This window comes from Aotus nancymaae, unplaced genomic scaffold (genome assembly GCF_030222135.1).
Source record: "Aotus nancymaae isolate 86718 unplaced genomic scaffold, 86718_ANA_hifiasm-v0.15.2.pri h1tg000036l, whole genome shotgun sequence".
Classification (NCBI taxonomy): domain Eukaryota; kingdom Metazoa; phylum Chordata; class Mammalia; order Primates; family Aotidae; genus Aotus; species Aotus nancymaae.
The window spans coordinates 93,959,771-93,966,314 of NW_026988450.1; the positions used below are offsets into that span (position 1 = coordinate 93,959,771).

At 42.3% G+C, this 6,544-nt stretch overlaps 1 long non-coding RNA gene across 1 annotated transcript; it reads right to left on the minus strand.

The window, feature by feature from the left end:
• Positions 1-209: 209 nt before the first annotated feature.
• On the minus strand, positions 210-5,097 carry LOC135278002 (uncharacterized). Its single transcript, XR_010345522.1, has 3 exons — positions 4,965-5,097; positions 2,663-2,845; positions 210-396 (listed from the first exon to the last, which is right to left on the minus strand). It is a non-coding gene; the product is annotated as an uncharacterized LOC135278002 (long non-coding RNA).
• Positions 5,098-6,544: the final 1,447 nt, after the last annotated feature.

Consider the following 6,544-nt stretch of genomic DNA (forward strand, 5'->3'; position numbering starts at 1 on the left):
AGGGCTGGCAGGATTCTCTGCTATCTTTGCCTCGGGTGTTGTTCTCTCCACGGACTGAGATCCAGTGCCCGTGGAAAAGATGTCCCTAGAGGCGCGAAGCTCAGCCTCCCCTCTGGAATGACCCGGAGACTTCGCAAAGGGGCTTCCGTCCACTCCAGGCACAGGACCGCCTTCCCAGGGTGCAGTTGCAGCTTCCAGGGCCTCTTCAGTGCTGTCTTCTCCACTGGCTGCTCTGAGCTGTGGCCGATGGCCATCTGGGGAAATGGTACCATCAGCCCACTGCGCAGTGGGTCCCCCGGGGAGGCCCGTGGCCTCAGCCTCGCTTGACTCCTGGGCAGCCAGCCGCCTAGCCGCACGAGTCCGTCGTCTACGCCTCCTCCTCGCCTTGACACGGCCCTGCAATGGCAAAAAAACACACGCTGATCTGGTGATACGGTGTTCAAACCTACCATGGCAAAGAATCAGTGACTCAAAATATCGTAAGGTTATCTGGCCTACTTCAGTCAAGATGCTATCTAAGAATACACAAGAGGTTATTTCCTAATGATTCCCAAGGAATAAGTTTAACAGCTCCTAGCACTCTAGGACTAAGTCATTCTTAATCCTTTAGCGTTCGCCATTTTTTAATCTTTCCAGGCCAGTTTCAGTTCAGTTTCACAGAAAAAGCTTCATCTGTTCCTGGAAACCTGGAGAGCAGGCACGTTGCTGCTATGTTTCTCAGAACCCCTCCCTTGGCCCCTACTGTGCCCTCAATAGAAACCTGGGTATCTTTCAAAACAAGAAAGAATCAGGGGGAATTCTGGTGCTAACTTTTGTTGGGGGGGCTAGTCTAAATTCAGCCTCCAGGAGCAGGGAGAAATGTAAGACAATAAAAACAGGTCATCTAAGGTGCTGTTTTCTTCAAGTCATTAAATTCAAATGCTAAATATTCCACATAATAAATATGGCTTAGAAATCAGAACTTTTAATATAGTCTCAAAACATGAATCATTTAGTAGCAATGACGCAGCGATAGTTTATGATATTTTCCAAAATACACAAACAAGTAGAATTTTGAGAAGCTACGATCCACTTTGGGCAAAGTATGATTATGTTTGCCAACTTCAGGGGAATTTCATAATTTCATTTGCCAATTGAAACTTGACCAAAAAAAAAAAAAGCCAATAAAAAATGTAATAAAAGGAAGGATGTTTTATTTTCTACAAGGAAACAGATCTGGAAACATCTGAAATGAATCTGTTTTCCAGGGTTAGGTCATTCTGTCCTGTCACTTACTTGGAGATCAGCTAAGGATTTCGAGAGAAGGGAGAAAGAAAAAAAAAGGTTACTACTAGTAAAAAAACTGTCTCAAGAAAATGTTACTACTAGTAACTTTCATAAGCTAGTTAACTGTTCATTACTAGCTTACAGAACTACGATTGATTTTCACATACTGATCTTACATCCTGCAATCTTAATGAATTTAGTTAGTTCCAATAGTCTTTTTGTAGATTCCTTAAGATGTTCTATATAAAAGATCACACCATCTGCAGATACAGATTGCTTTACTTTACTTCTTCTTTCCAATCTGAATGCCTTTTCTTCATTTTCTCACCTAAGTGCCCTGCTTAGAATCCCCAGTACGAGGTTGACTAGAATTGCCTAGAGTGGACATCATTGTGTAATTCATGATCTTAGGATTGAAAAGCATGCACTCTCTCACCATTAAGTATGATATCAGCTGTGTGATTTTACAGATGCCCTTTATTGAGTTCATTAATTTCCCTCCTATGCCTAATTTACTGAGTGCTTTTTATCATGAAAAGGTTTGGATTTTATTAAATGCTTTTTCTGCATCTGTTGAGATGATCATGTACCTTTTAATTCTGTATTTTATTGATACAGTGTATTATATCATCTGTATTGATATAACATCAGTTGATTTTTAGACGTCACTTCTCATGGTGTGCAATCCTTTTTACATTTTTGCTGGATTGGGTTTAGTAGTATTTTGTTGAGGATTTCGGCATCTACATTCATAAAGGGTATCTGTAGTTCTCTGGTAATCTCTCTGCCTAGTTTTAATATCAGGGTCATACTAATCTCACAGAATGACCATCACCTATTTTTATTAATACAATTTATTGGAACACAGTCATGCCCAACCATCTTCATCTTTCCTAGGGCTGCTTTCATGCTATCAATGGCAGAGCTAGGCAGTTATGAGAGAGCCCATATGATCTACAAAAGCTAAAATAGTCATTAAGAGACCCTTTACAGAAAGAGTTTTTTGACATCCGATCAGTATGAAACGTCCATCTACAACACATATTTCTTAAAGTGAATGTTAGAAATACTTAACTGTACAGATTCAGCCTAATTTCTTTTTCCTGTTGCTTATATCCCATAACTGGTCAAGGGGCAAAGCTTTGCTAGAAGGAACAACAAGGTCTGTAAATTCCAGAAGAGGTGGGTAAAATTCTAATCGCCTATCCTAACATTGCTACTTGAGGTAAGAGTTCTTGATTAAGATTCCCAAATACATAAATGACTGCAGAGAATCATTAACATGCTGCACTGAAGGCTAAGATTCCTTTAGTAACTCACATGACAGAATGATCACCATGAGATGAGAGTCTTTTATCTCATCTAGAGATTTGAACCACTACTGCTTTTTGCTCACCTTTCCTACTTCTTTCTGTGGAGCTTGGATAGTGTTTTGATCTTCCATTTTATCATCTTCCTCATCAAACAAGCTAAGAACAGCTCTGGTTCTAGCCTTGGTTCCTTTGTCCAATGGGGATGATGGAGAAAATAAATCAGAATGTTTGACTGCTTCCTGAGCAGATCTAGTCAAAAGTACTTCCTGAAAATGAAAATAATAAGGGAAAGAAAATAAGTAACACTTGGAAATGCAAATCCTACATGGAGCCTGCCAAGCTTCTCATTAATTCAGTAACTGCCACATTTGCATGATTCAAGGCACAGTCAATCACATTTGCTCCCAAGTAACAAAACACTGAGGTCAGTTCTTGATTGGCTGCTCCAAGAGACAGTTTTATACAATCATCCATAGCCAAAGATCATTTTTCCAAGCATTTTAAGACCATGGGTCCCTCTCTGCTGAAAGAGAGATGGACCAGCTATAATCCTGATGCACACTGGTTGCTCTGGAGCTACGAAGAACTTCTAAGTGGCAAAGATAACACAAATGCCAATCATTGGGAGTGGACCATGAATTCCTAGCATTTAATACATAAGCTCCAAGGAGGAAATCTAAAGGGCAAAATCAGACCCTTGAATTGCAGAAGGCTTTACACTGTATATGCAATTCAAGAAGAACCTCTCAAGTAATTCTAAAAGGCAACATTCATTCATTCAACAGGTAGCACATTTCAGGTAAGAAACGATTGATTATGAGGTACATTCCGATTTCAGAGTACCCAAACTATTCAAAAAATGCTCCTTTGAAGAAATACATAATTTATAACATAGTGCGTACCATGTGCAAGGTAATATGCCAAGTACTACAGATAAAATGGTGAGCAAAACAAACCTGGCCCAATCTGCAAGGGGCTTACACTCAGTGAGGGAGAAGGCAGCACAGCAACCAGCCAGTCAAGTGTGGACCACAATGGGAATAGGACTGGGGTCCTCACACAGCCACTGGGAAGAGAATGTCATGCAGGAACACAAGTACAAATAAAATGCTCGTATCACTGTAGCTCCAAGGAGCCTCAGCAGGAAATGCAAATGCAACGCTCTTCACACAGGCTCTGGGAGATACTAGACCTAAGCAGCTGACACACAGCATATAAGAAAAGTTAGAGAAAGAGAGGAGGCCTATAGAGACTGCAGGAAACCACACGGCTGAATGGCCAAGCATGGCCAGCAGCATTACCCACAGGCTTCCTGCAAAAGATGGCAGACTGTCCAGGACACGAAAGCTAGTGTTTTAGAAAGAGTACAAATTTTAGTCTACTCTGTAATTCCTTGCCAACACCATCTGAAAGTAAAAGGATGCTGGGCCAGGCATGGTGGCTCACACCTGCAATCCCAGCACTCTGAGAGGCGGATCACAAGGTCAAGAGATCGAGACCATCCTGGCCAACATGGTGAAACCCCGTCTCTACTAAAAACATGAAAATTAGCCGGTCATGGTGGCGCACACCTGTAGTCCCAGCTACTCAGGAGGCTGAGACAGGAGAATCTCAAACCCAGGAGGTAGAGGTTGCAGTGAGCCCAGATCTCATCACTGCACTCCGGCCTAGTGACAGAGTGAGACTTCGTCTCAAAAAACAAAAAAAAAGGATGCTAACTAACAACTCCTTAAAACTGACTGACTTTTTTTTTTTGAGACGGAGTCTTGCTCTTTTGCCAGGCTGGAGTGCAGTGGCATGATCTCGGCTCACTGCAACTTCCATCTCCCGGATTCAAGCGATTCTCCTGCCTCAGCCTCCTGAGTAGCTGCGACTACAGGTGTGCGCCACCACACCTGGCTAATTTTTTTTTTTTCAGTACACATGGGGTTTCACCATGGCCAGCATGGTCTCAATATCCTGACCTCATGATCTGCCTGCCTCAGCCTCCCATAGTGCTGGGATTACAGGCGTGAGCCACCATGCCCAGCCTAAAACTGACATTTAAATTCAAGTACAGCTAGGGACCAAAGGAGAACCAAGGGTAACAGGAACGCTGCACAGAAGAGAACAAGTTAGAAAGGCAATGATGCCATGACATGACAGTAACTGCAGAGACAGTGGCAGGCACACCGCAGTGTACATGTGTCCTGTAGAAGGACCAGGAGGAAAGGCCCTGCAGAGGCTTCCTGCACTGTGGGGACACAGACTCCTTGTCTGTGTTTTCAAATCGGCCTACAAATATGCCATTTATTTTCTGTGGTCAAAAAACTTAAGGGGTTGTGTGTGTTTAAAACAACACATGAGACACAAATGTATTCAAGTATACGAGAGAAAAAAGTCCACCTTTTCTGACTCGGCCACATCACTTCTCCCAAATTCTGATGATTCCTTGGCACTCTCAACCTTCTTATCCACAGGCTTCCCTCCAAGTGGTGCCTCCTTCTCTTCTTCATTGCTAAACAGCAAAGGTGGTGCCTCAGAGATGATCTCTTTTTTCTACCAAAAGAAGAGCACACAACATCCACAACAATAAAAAAGTTGTGTCTGATGAGCATGGCCATATTCAGAACAAGCCCAAACCATCCTCTTAGGGCTTCAGCTAAATGTGGTGGTGGAAGAGAAGACAGGATAGTGAAGACGGCACCAAAAGGGAGAAGCAACAAATATCACCACCCGGGACTTATGGACAGGGTACTTCATGCATCACCTGCATCGGTCTACTTGTGTCTGTCAACCCCTACGCCTCCCTCACTCAGATCCTTACCTCTGCCATCAGACGATTATGAGTCTCTCTCTCTCTGTCTCACTCCTGTGATATTTCAACTAGAAGACATCATCCAGAGTTGTCTTGATAAAACACAACTACTGGAACATGTCCTCTCCCACCCGAAACCTGCACTCCTTGAAGCAAATGACACTCAGCAGACACCCCATTCTTCCCTCTACTCATGTGCTTGCTATTCCTTAAAGTCACTGCAAACTTTCAAACTTCCATACCACACTGCCCTCGATGTCCGTAGAAACAAATCTTCCTCATCCTTCAAGCCCTGCTCAGACATCACGCACGGTCTTTCTGTTCCCATCAGTTGCTTTGTTGAATAAACATAGTATTTATCTCTCCACCTGACCCTTCCTTGACTTTCTTCCTAACTAACTGCTAGCACACATCTGTTTATCCGTTCATCTGAAAGGACTACAAACTGTATTTCCGTGGCCAGTCCCAGCGTTTTACACCAACTGAGTGCTCAATACAAGTCTGCAAGCACTTGAGCCCATTTCTCATCTCATCTTATCAGGGAGGCAGGAATTTGAGGGACTAGGAAACTGAGGTTCATGACTGACCTGGAATTCATGGCATCTTTGGGGCAAGTGACTTATCAACAAGTTCTTGAGAAAAAAACTAAAGCTCTACTATAGTATAGTATAGATACAAATCTTACCATATGACACGAGAAAGTGTGCTTTGAGGCAATGCCTAAATCAAGTTCGGAAGGCAGATTTGGGAAACTAAGGAAGGGCATTGCTCATCATGATTTTAAAATGTGATGAAAGAAGAATGAACAGAGCAAGGGGATTTTCAGTTATTGTCAGGAAGAGATCATTCAAGTGCAAAACCATTTGAACTGGAAGATCATAAAGAATTTCAGAAGAGATCAAGCAACACTGAAGTGATTGAAGGAAAAGGCTTTTGTGGAACACGCTGCACTCACTGAAAACTATATAAAAATTCAATACAACTAGTTGATAAGGGAGATTTTTTAAAAAGAGACTTAAGTACGGCATATCATATTCTTCCTTCATGTATAACTAAGGTCCTAAACCACAGAAAATGCTACCCAAAATACTAGTTTTAATTTTCTTGAAAACAAGCTAACTCCTCATCCTTGTCATGAAGTTTATTTTCTGTTTTTCTTTTTTTTGAG